The 12,728-nt window shown below is 40.0% G+C and overlaps 1 protein-coding gene across 2 annotated transcripts in view; it reads left to right on the forward strand.

Moving 5' to 3' along the window:
- Positions 1–12,728, forward strand: part of Grm7 (glutamate metabotropic receptor 7) — an 839,293-nt gene that overhangs the window by 789,732 nt on the left and 36,833 nt on the right. The gene's annotated exons all lie outside the window — the stretch shown is intronic.

Consider the following 12,728-nt stretch of genomic DNA (forward strand, 5'->3'; position numbering starts at 1 on the left):
AAATGACCTCAGAATGTCCATTGATTCCCCATTTATGCCTATATATTACTTTAGGATCTCACTGACAAATGTATGCTCTCAAACAATAGCATCAGTAGCATTATTATCATTTCCTGATCCCAGCCTAAACAATGGAAAACAACCCTTGGCTTGGCAAGCATCCTCGCCCGGCTGGAGTCAGGGCCCTGCAGACTGGAAAAATGAACAGTCAACACCCTGGAGTCCAGTTATTAAAATGAGGTGGTAACTATGAATAAAAGGATCCCTTCTGAGTTCCTCTAAACTTCCTCTTGTGCTTGTTTAAAAACAAAGACCCACCTCCATCTCTAGAGAGGTCCTGGGAGAGAGTAAGCCAGGAGCCACGTCATGGGAGGGGACAATACTGCTTAATAACGTGGACTGGCTTTCTTTCCCCATGTCACTATCATGGGACTTGTTATCAGATCATTGCTCTGTTCCCATCTTTGTTTTTGTAATGATATTCTGAATACAAATAACATTTTGCTCTTTTTTAAAAAATCCATTTAGCACTTTAAGATAGGACAAGAGTAATTACATTTCCTGTTGATTTCAGATGGATGCCAACAACTCCGTCTTTAATTTCAGATGTATTGTTCACATAGTTATTTCCTTTTTCCGTATCAACATGATCTGTCCTAGATTTTAAATAGGGCATTCTTCTCTACAGTGAATATGTAACTGTATTCCAGTGAGATTTCAAGTTTTTGCAGTACAAGTGCTTGTCAAAACACTGCAGCTCATCGTTTTAATAGTCCTTTTACATGAGACTTCCTGAGAATAAAATGAGAAGAAATTTTCTCTGGGTGAGAAAAAAATGATTTAATCTCAATCCATTAAAAAATTCTCTTTAGTTTCATTGTAAATTGATGCTTTTTGGCTTAAAGGGAATAAGATGAAAATATTTTCAAGTCTATGTTTCAGTTAAAAAATGCTTTTAGAGCATGATGTTTAGGAATATACTCAACCTGTTCACTAGGATTGTCTTGCTTCAAAGATTCTGATTAGAGAGATTCAGAAAGACTAAGCAGGGAAGTCCCATCACAAGTGAAAGAAAATAATATGATCTCTACCAAGGAATTTTTGCCAGTTCATCATTCTGTTTCTTCCATATTTGTTTTTCTAATGGTATTCTGAATGCAAATAGTGTTTGGTCTCATTTTTGATCGATTTACAGCTGGCTTTACAGATTCATAATAAACATCATACGAGAATGGAAGACTGTCTAAGTTACATTTATTCAAGTAGAGGGTGATTCACCATACAGGGTCAATAACGAGACGGATAAGCTTGGGGGACCAGGGAGAGATGGCGCCATGTATGGTAGATCCATTTCTATGTGATGGTTTTTGAGAAGATGAAATACAGTAAACTATAGATTTAAGAGGGGAGTTTCTACTACTGTGCTATTCAACCCTGTTTCAGCCACGCTGCTGAAATACTACATATAGCAAATCTAAACAGGACAAACGATGTTAGGAACTGTATTCCATATGACGCCTCTCCTTAAAAGCACCCTCCTGTGATAAACGTTATGAGCCGGCATCCACAAAATCCATACTGCCTCCATCTATCATCTAAACATTCATAAACATTACAGGTCTACGAGGAATTATCCATCTAAAGACATTTATTTTAAAATCCAATTAAGAAAGAAAAAAATGATTAATGTGGCATTATCATAAGGCAAGAACAGATTGTTTTTCAGGAGTTCCAGTTTCACACCACAAAAAAAGGTTTGGAGTTAAAAAACTTTAAAGAGTTTAAGTGGGACAGAGAAATCCTGACTCATGATTTTTACAAGATTTTGTTTCCATGATTATCACTGACATCTCACTAATTTATGAAATGGCACTATAAAAGTTTTATTCCTTGTTTCTTGTTGTTAATATGATGGGATTATTTAGCACTTGTAAGATTTATGGAATCCTGCCAGGCAAGTTTTGGGATCATATCACAACTGTCCCTCTTTAACATTCAACATGATTCTAACTCAATACCACCTTAATTTAAAATCCACTTTGACACACTCTTAAGTAAATGATCTGACATTGAATCTCCTCTTTGGTATCTCTGTGAAATACCTGCATTACTCTCATCAGGTGTGCTCTCTCATCACACCTTCCCAAACCAATTAATACCTGTCATCTGTGTTCTGCAACTCTGGGTTCTAATTAAAGAATGGACTATGAGCACAAGCAGCTAATTCTCCTACTAGTTCTTAGCAGAAAAGAAAAGCACACATCAGCTGGGCACAGTGACACACACCTATAATCCCAGTGCTTGGAAGACTCAGGCAGAGGATCCCAAGTATGAGGCCAGCCTGGGCAACTTAGTGAGGCCCTAAGTAACTCAGTGAGACCCTGTTGCAAAATGGACTGGGGATGGGACTCAGTGGTTAAGCACTCAGATTCAAAACCTGGGACCAAAAAAAAAAAAAAAAAAAAAAAACCCAAATTGAGAAATGTACATTTCATGCCCCAAACTCATGAAAACTATAGGTTTTAAAATTCAACACTGCCCTGCACTATGTGGTTAAGATATATACACCTTAACAATAGCCCTAAGTTGGATCAATCAAACATATGTTGTTGAACACTTCTCCTGTGAGCCAGCCCTGAACTGACTAGAGACAAGGGTCACAAGTGGATAGGGTCCTCAGGGAGTTCAGATCTGATGGCAGACTCAGAATTAAGCAACTACCATAAGGTAAAGTGATTAAGTTTCCTTTTTTCTATGACATTTTAATATAAAAGCCTGGCAAATCCCAGGCTGGCAACCTTACTTAAAACCTAGTAGGTACCCAGTTAATATTTATGAGTTAATAATTATTTATAAGAAAATACACACTCTCTGACCTCAAGGTGAAACTGGATTCTTCCAGATCATGTCCAAAGTCACAAACCTTGAAAAGATCAGTGGTTTTCTCTGATGTCACAGATTTCAAGGTGTATTGCACTTGTGTACAAAAAAAAAAAAAAAAAAATGTTGTACAACACGTAAAAGAGATAAAGGTTACCCCACATTTATGTATTTAGTATCTTTTGCTGTGCTGAACCTGTATGTGAAACAAGTTTCATGCCTATCTATTTTCTTTTATGGACTACAGATGTCTGTACAATTTTTCTTTCAAAGCACACATGAACTTGAAAGTTTCCATGAAGATGGATGCTAAGCACGTAACTTCAAATGCTTTTGATTCTAATTTGATTAAAAAATTATGAACCATCTATTTGGCTGTTTTCTGATTTTTTTAGTTCATTTTCTTAGAGCCAGCTACTCAGGGCAAATTTTGTCTTTTAGTCCTCAGGTATCATTTACATTTTAAAAGTTTGCGATCTAAACCAAGGTCAGTTCATTTCTGCAATCCTTCTTCTCCTAGCTATTCTAAATGAGCATTTTCCCAACAGTTAAGAGACAATGACTTGTATTTCCTCTTACTAAAGACCTATCTCAACTTTGCAGTTTTTTTTTTATTTATTTCTTTATTTTTTGCCAGTACAATGGAGCTTGGATGCATTGTAAATTAACTTTCTCTAGGAATCAAAGGTAATCATTATTTCTCTTTATAATCACCATGAATATTCTCATTATTTTTCTTTTCAAGTTGAAGATGAGTTTTGAATGCCCTCTCCACTCCGTCCTTTTTCAGAGTAACCTCAGCTTGAGGACGGGTCTTCAACTTTTGTTGTTGCTGAGTCGTTCTGAATGCTTAGAAGATCATACCATGAGTCGGCAACCCCCCTTGCAGTAAGTGTTGCTTCGAGTCTGGGTCATGACCTTGCATGTATTGTCCATTTCTCTGGGCAAAAACAAGGACAACTGGACTGGGAATCCAACCCTGGTTCTGGATACTTGGGGTGTCATACTTTGCTCATGTCAGGGATCTCTGATTGTGGATTAGTCACATTCTATGAAGTCCTCAAGTTTCTGCTTGAACTATCACCTTGGTTAAAATGAAAATGAGCCTTTCCTGCTGGGACACCATGAAGGGAGCACAGCGTGCTGTGTAGGAAAGCCTTTCTTTCTAAGAGCTGTACATAGCAAAATGGCAGTGCTGGTCCCCACTTAACCTCTGGACATTTTAATTGGCTAATTTTGTAGTTACTTATCTTGTCTACCATAAACCATCAGAGTTGGAAGGGGGTGACTTAGGAAAGGTTGCCCAATGTCACTGGCAACCTGGATATGTACAACAAGCTCTGAGACGGGTCACTAATAATCTTCTGGTTTGGTGAAACTGACAGAGTATCACTCAGAAGACTGCAGTGGGACAGGCAGACTCATACCATCTGATCTGTGAACAACTCCATGTGATTAATTTGGACAGGTCACCCCAGGCCAGCTAGCAAGCTCAGGAACATTTATTTATAAGCACAAATAATAGTTCTAGTAAGTCTTGAGTGACAGAAAAGTGATGATATGAAACATAGGCCAGCTTAGAATAAAATGGCTCAGAGATCTCTATTGATGCTTTTACATCAAATATGGAGCTGCCCTGGAGGGCCAGGCTCATTTACCTGTCTTCAAATGCCTAGCATGGTGCTCTGCAGTAGTAAAATAATATTAATTATGATAATAATTGCACCATATTATCCCCATTGCTATATAGGGTTTACCAAGAACTCAACCTTGCTGGGCATAGGAAGAAACTAAGGCTCAGAGCTCTATACCAACTTACCAGCAACATACACAATAGTGGCAGAGTAGATTCCTGTGCTCAGATCTGTGAACAGAGACCTCTCCTGAAATTGAATGTAACAGGACCAAGTACTTCCTATTTTCCACTGCCATTCTAATGAGCATTTACTGTCCAGAGGCCCTCAAATTCCTGAAAATGAGGTGGATCCTCTAGGATTTCAAGGTAGAAATTTCATCTCACTCAGGCCATTATAAAATTAGATGCACTTTTTTCCCTTCATCTTGCAACTGCAAGACCACTTGATGCCATCTCAGTTCCTCTTGGGTTCTTTGAGTGGCCAGAGCTGGATGCACTCAACTCTGGAGAATTCACTGAAATCCACCAAAGAGCACACAGTGAGGTCCACTCATTATTCTAAGAGCAGTCTTCATTAAGTTAAAATCAGGAGTCTTTATATATTTAGGTTAAATTTTACATGGGAACACAAGTAAAGCCAATTAAATTCAAAAGAGGATTTGTTAGAATAAAAGTGTAAAAACTTCATTTCCACTGTAGCTCCATCACTTGCTCTTCCTCTCTCTGCATTTGCCACAGCAAAGCTCAATAAAGAAACTTAGCACCAGGGTCATTATCATCAGTATAGCTGAAAATTTGATTTAAGGTAGCCTCCTTGGGTTAGCATGAAAAAATGCTAGATTTTCATTCTAAGAACTTAATTCCTTTTTCTCTGGTTTTTGCTCACGTTTGCAAATTTCCTTTGCACATTAATTTCCTATGGTTTGCCAAAGTCCAGATTTGAGCTGTTGTTTCTCTTCAGGTAGAAAATGCCACTGCCATGACCATCTGTGCAGCCCATATAGTCAGGCGTTTGTCCAAGGCAAGTATCTGTCTATATCCTTCCAAGTATCCTTAGTAAGAATTACTATGCAGCCCACCAACAAATTTAATGAATAAAAGGGACCTGGTCCAGTTAGTACAAGCTTACTCACCAGGGGATCCCTATACAATGTCCTATCAGTACACCAAAATCATCAGGAAAAAATTACACCAAATGAGTTGTGAGATTATTATCATTTATGCAAAGCAGAAAAGCCTGGCTCTTCAGAAAAGACCATCTCTCTGGACCTCAGTTTCCTTATCTGTAAGATTTTATATCACTGAGTAGTTTGAATGAGTAAATACAGCAGGTAAAATAGAGTTGGCACAGTATCTATACAAAGGTTAATTGATGTCACCTTAAAGTGACTGGACTTTTCTGTTTCTACTTCCTCTAGGAAAGAATCTCGAAGATTCCAAGCTGATAGCCTTCTATCTGATCTCTTCTGTGTATTCTCTTTCTGTACTATGTACAATAAAGTTTGAGAGTATCCAGCAATCTATCTACATCTCATTTTTGTCTGGAAACCCTGAAGGACTTTCAGATGGAAATATCAGTATGTTTCCTGTGTTGTCTTCAACCTATTTAGTATTGATCCATTTTGGAGGGATGGTGCCTTAGAGCCCAAATTTCACTGCACTACCAAATGAGCTATGAGGGAAATCACACTGAAAACACACTTAGTTTTCATTTAATCTCACAACATAGAACATATTCTTGACTTCAGGCATAAACACATTCAATAGGATAAGCACTGTGGTGATCTATCAATTAGCAGGACCTGTTCATAACTCAGGTATTATAACTCCAATATTTAAGGAAATATCAAGGACTGGTTTAAAAAAAAACATAAACCCTATTTATGGCAGAAAATCTGCCACAAAGAAATCTTTGGAAATACCTTTCTATTTATAGTTTTCAGACTAATTCAAAGCATTTTTCGTCTAACCTCGTGCCCATCTGAGACTCACCTATATTTAACAAGCTTCCCCATGACTCATGCATATCCATGTTTGGAAAACTGCTTTTCTTAATTCTGCCTGGTAATCAATACATGAAATAGGACATTGATGGTGACTTTTTACACAGTCAAGTATCTTCTAAGACATTGGAGTGACATGGTTTTGGAAAAGCATTTTGGTTATTACTTAGGTGTCAGGTACCATATCCTGTCCCCAGGATTGCATCTCTTAACTGTCTGTCTGCTATTTCGAGGTCCCCTCTCAAGGGGTATCCAGACTGGTGTCGTAGACTAAATAAGGCTGGCTCTAATTGCTTCAGTGGGAATACACAGCACAGCTGTTTAAAGCTCAATCTCCATGACAACACCCAATAAGAAGCTAGGTCAATGTTTCTTTTCTCCTATACTCCGTGGGCCACAGTGACTTTTGTAGGCAAAGTGAGTTGATGGATCTTCATACAACCATTTCAAGCAGCTCAGGAGGTCAACTCTGTATTTGGCCCTGAAGCCCTCAAAGAGATTTAATGATTTTAAATCTTCATTTGAGCTCTTCATGTTATACCTAATCAGGTAGTGAAAACAGGGTGGCTTTTACTCATCACTGCTGGTGACCCTGGCCATGATCTTATGGAGAAGCAGTAGGGTGCCCAGGTGAGACTGAGGCTGCCAGAGCCTGTGCTCCTGGGATGCTGTATCCAGCTGCCCTGTACGCCACATGGTGACGGGAGCACACCACTTGCTCTTGAGGCCTCCGTTTTCTCGTCTTCAGAGTGGGAACAATGTGAGTCAATACCTCAGAGGCTTAATGGGATTCAATGGCTTAATCCATAGAAAATGCTGAACACAGCATCTGGCGTATCACACCATCCTAAATGATTTGTTATTACCACCTCTTCCTCTGTTGTCAATTGCACTGTGCCTGACAGTTGTACAATAGCCACTGGCCACATGTGGCTGCTTAAATTAACCAGAATGAAAATTACGTATTTTGCTGCTCAGATGCATGAGCAACATTTCAAGTGCTCAGTAAGTGCACATAGCTAGCAGTTAGTTACCACACTGAATGGCAAAGATACAGACCCTTTCTGTAACCACAAAGGGGTCAGCACTGAGCCACAGATTAGAGAAAGTAAAAACAAGGATAAGAAGTTCCTTTGCAGAAGAGCTACATCTTTCTTTTTTCTCAGCCTTCCCTTTTGCTTATGGAAATGGTCTACCAGTTGACTCCGAAAGCATGGGGCCTATTTCTTTTGCAGGTTCTAGTAAAAAGAGCTTTACATTGTATAGAGGGCAATAAATATTATGAACAACAACAAGAACCTTGTTGGCCAAAAATGGTTTTCTCTTGCTTGGAAAGATTTCCCTAGTCCCTTTCTTGAGCTATATGCAGTGCAGTGTTTATTGCTTCTATAGGTGAACATCCTTCTTGCAGCAGAAAGGCTGCTTTGTTTTGATCACCACCCCAATGGCAGCAATCTGAGTATTTACTTGCCATGCCACTGTCTACATGGGAAAGGCCTACTTAAATATTCAAGGATACAGAGACAGCCTTCATCTGACCTTGAGGCATTTCTCAACACTCTTCACCTATGATTGGTCAACTGGGGATGGTGGTGTTGGCTGGAACACATTTGGTGTTCCCTGGAGAGCGAAATTGTCCTGTTGTGTTGTGTCCAAATTGTCCATGCTAGTCCCTGGCATCCTTTTCTGGCAGGTGCTTTGTGACTGTTTGAGAATTAAAAAAACAAAAACAAAACAAAACAAAAAAAAAAAACATTCAGGCAAAGAACAGAACTGTGGCTATCAAATTTTCCACAAGCCTAAGTTCTGTGTGAATCCCAAGTAGTGTGTAAGGATGTACCCTGGCCAAAGGCATTCCTGCTGTTGGAAAGGTGGGAACAAGAGCAAGAGTGAGATACTTAATCCCCAGCAGCTCCATGAATCTCTGCTATCTCATAAGCTCATATGACAAGGAACCCATGCTGTGAAAAGGCCAGAGAGAGGAGAGAAAGGACTTTCTTTCTGTGAACTTGCACACAGAGCTGTGTGTTTTCTTACAGAAAAAAATTGATAATATCGATCACTAAATCTTGTCAATAAAACGATATCAACAAGGTTTTAGAAGGACAGGAAAAAAAAGAGAAAAAAATCTATCCAATCACGAGTTATAATCAATTTGTCCTTATCCATCCTTCTGCAGATGCACTTTCCTATTTATTTGTACACAGGGCATCTCTTCATTTTCAACGAATCTGGCTTGAGTAGGTGACATTATCCTCATTTTCCTCATTTACAAACCAAGCTCAGGGAGGTTCAGAAAGTCATCCAAGGAGACAGAGACACCAACGCTGAGAACTCATTCTGATCTCGTTACACCCAGGCAATTCTTCGTTAAAGAGCTGCAGTATCTTCAAACTGACAAGTTAATTTTTAAGCCAAGGCAAGAACAACAGATCCATCATTATGAAGATCCATATTCACAGTGCAGTCTGCAAACAAGATTTTTGTTCTCCACTACCCATAGATGATCTCTAGCAAAAAGCATTGTAGGTCACCTTACCTAGGAGAACAGAGAGCTCCAGCCACTATGAGACTAAAGACTGACAGCTGTAGAAGGAAGACGAGTTATTAATTCTGGATAGTGATGTGTGCTGCGCATGTCCTCAAGGCAATCAGGCAGGCATGGCTGACATGTGAGTCCCATTGTGTAAGGGAATGGCATTTCAACACAACACTACCTCCTTGCCAGATACACTGACACATACTAAGTAAGATATGTAAGGAGGGCTCAAAGTAGGTGACAGGGCCCAAGGACATCCTAACTTTGCCTCCAAGAATATAGCAAACACAGGAGAAGATAGGGTCCTGGGCATAGGGCTTATCAGAAGTCTGAGCCCATGGAAGGGCAAGCAGCTGTACTGGGGAGCACATATGGCATACTAAACACGGCCACCAGCCAAAATTCCACATGCATAATACACACTCATTTAACTGTATAACCTTACGAGATAGGCATCATCAATGTCATTTTACAGGTGGGGAAAGTGAAGCACGGAGAGGTGCAACTTTCTCAAAGTCACATAGACAGTACGTAGAGGATTTGAAAGACAAGCACAGGTCACTTGGGCTCACAGGTCCATGCTCCTAATCAAGACTGCCTCCTACAGTAGGTAAAAGATATGCTTAAAGTAGATCTATATTTTTCTCCAAAATAGCCACAAAAGAGCTGCCCAGCCCTGGTCCTTCTGACATTTTTGGGATGGATAATTCTTTATTGCCAGCTAAATATCCTACCATGTTTAGAAGGATGTAGGATGTTTAGCAGCATCCCTGGCTTCTACCAACTGGGTACCAGGAGCAGCTCTACCCTGCAGCTGTGCATGTTGAAAAGACACATACACACATACTCTCCAAATATTTCCAAATGTTTTCCAGAGGCATGGGTGAGAACCATGCTGTAGCACATAATGGTAAGGCTAGTGAATGGCAGGAAACAGTTATTACAATTCAACTGTGAATAGCCTCCAGGATGTGCTCTATAGTGACCAAGGTGCCATCTGAGGTTCAGGTCCTGAGGAACCCCAGAGCAAAGACAACATGCAGAATCAGACAAGAGGTTTCAGGGGAGGCAGTGAGTTCTTCGGAATTTTCACCTTCAGAAAAGATGCTTTCTCCAGTCTATATAATTCCTAACTGAGGATGGCAAAGGATCATCACAGGAAACAAAAAGTTTGGGCAAATATTTGACCCAGTGGCCTTAGGAGGTGATCAATCCCTGACCCAGAAGTTCAGAACTTGAACTTCCATTTCTGGATCTTACAAAAAGTGGATCATCCAATTTTTCAGAAGCAGATGCAATGCCAGGATCCCCACCATCCTGTAAACACCATCATGGTTATATAAACTTTAAAGAGGCCCTCAGAGCCCTTATATTTACACTTAGTGACAATAGGAAACATGGAAGTACTCTACCCCATGTCTCCATGTGAGCAAATATTTCAAACCAAAAGAGGAGGTTTTCACAGCATTTCTCCTTCTATAGTGACCATGTTACTATTATAAATCAAAGTGTGAAATATGGTCAAAAAGGTTTTTGCTGGTACTGGTGACTGAATCAAGGGGCATTTTTCCATTGAGCTACATGCCTACTCCTTTTTGAGACAGAGTCTAAGACACCAGGCTGGCCTCTCACTTGTGATCCTCCTATCTCAGGCTCCCGAGCATTAGGATCATAGGTGTGTGCCACCAAGCTCAGCTTACAATTTTTTGCTTAAACAATGTTTATGCTTAAAATGGTAATTCATAACTGTACCTTACAATTCAATCCATTTTTTTTTTTAAATCACCTTTATTTTTTCCTTTTCTACTATTTGTTTTAGGCAAAGATTTCTTTATGATGTCATGGAGAGGATTAAATAAGATTTTCCTGGACCTCTACAATTCAGCTATGGCCATTTTTAATGTAGTGCAATTCCAAACTTCCAGCCACTTTTATCTTTTGGAACATGGATTTCTCTTAAAATAACCTGATGGCTGACAGCATAGCTCAGTGGTAGAGGGCTTGTCGAATGTGTACAAGACCCTGAGTTTGATGCCCCAAAACACAACAAGACAAAACACACAATCAATCAATCAAAAGAAAACTTGATTTTCTAAGACAAGTTATCTGACCCCTCTGAGGAGGCAAGCTGTCCATCTTTGACTATAGAACCAGCTAAGGGTCAGAGCTGCTCTGATATGAGACATGGTGTAACCCTGGAATGAAACGTCTTCCCATCTTAGCTGCCTCTTCTGTCAACACAGAAAGTTGAATCCGTTCTGTCACCAGATTCTTTCAGGGATGGGTGATAGAGACTCAGTTATGGGCATCCCTTCCTAACTAGCATAGAGGTGCATCATTCAGGACTTTTGGGGAAAGGAGACCTACCTCACAGCCTTATTCTCTGTTCAGATAAGCAGAAAAGCTGCCTTCAAAAGAAGCACATTTGCAGGGCATGGTGGCACTTGCCTGTAATCCCAGCAGCTCATCAGAATTGCAAGTTCAAAGCCAGCCTCAGCAAAAGCAAGGCGCTATGCAACTCAATGAGGCTCAGTGACTGAACGTCCCTGAGTTCAATCCCTGGTACCCACCTCCAAAAAAACAAAACAAAACAAGAAAGGCACACCTGATGAACATCCATCCCTCTCTGGCAGAGTCCTGCCCTACAACCCATCTTACAGAGGAGGTCTGAGTGACAGCCAGTAGCACCAGGGAGGCCAGAATTATACGTACCAAGTATTTAAACATAAGCAAACCCTAAGAGCAGCATCAAGAGCTTGACTTGCATTATAGTGGGAAAAACCCATGGCAGAGACCAACCAGCGCCTTCAACAACTATGGTTTTGAAAGGATACTCAAATCCTGTGTTTTAGGCTAGACCAGGTGGACATTAGGCTAAGGGTTTGAAATTTTAAACAAGTAGATTTTTTTTTTCACCATGTTTTAGCTCGTCTTTGAAGAAGATTGCTAAGCTATGAGATTCTTCATAAACAGATTGTCACAAATATCCTGTATGTGCTTTTGTTCCTTTTGAGACAAGTTCAGTTTCTGATTAAACATGATAAATAATTAATCAACTCCCAGCACATCCAGGTAATAGCCACCAAGAAGTTTGCCTTCTGTACCAATGAAGGGAATCTAAGGATCCAGTCACACACATCTGCCATGTGTTGCTGGGGAAAGAGGACAATGAGCAGCCTGCAGCAACTTAAGGACCACAAACAACTGGCCAGCATGTAAATATCTTTGAGTAGATGGGATAATTTCACAAGATTAATTGATCAGTCCTAGCTGATACCTCCCTTCCCTTTAGAAATGGAAAAATACTTTCTACTCTCTAAGATGGATATTAACTGAACAGAAAGGAAATAGGACAGTACAATTCAGAAAATCTCATAAAGGTGATAGAAATTAAGATCTGTTTTTTCCCTTGTCCCCCAGAGAAGGAGAAAATATTTCGAGTTCTTGGGGACTACCAATAGCAGGGGTGGCTTTGAAATCAGTGATATCCTCACTGATGCTTGGGACTGGGCAACAGAAACACAAGGAACTTCACTGGCATGCTACCCTGCTTTTCTCAGATATTTTTCTTTCCCAGTGCCACTGTTCTCCTTGGCCAATGGAAGCCTGGCTCTGAAGTTCATTCAGAAAGACGTTACATGTGTGGTTGGCTGCTTTGGTTTCATTTCAT

Source organism: Marmota marmota, unplaced genomic scaffold (assembly GCF_001458135.2).
Source record: "Marmota marmota marmota unplaced genomic scaffold, marMar, whole genome shotgun sequence".
Lineage (NCBI taxonomy): Eukaryota > Metazoa > Chordata > Mammalia > Rodentia > Sciuridae > Marmota > Marmota marmota.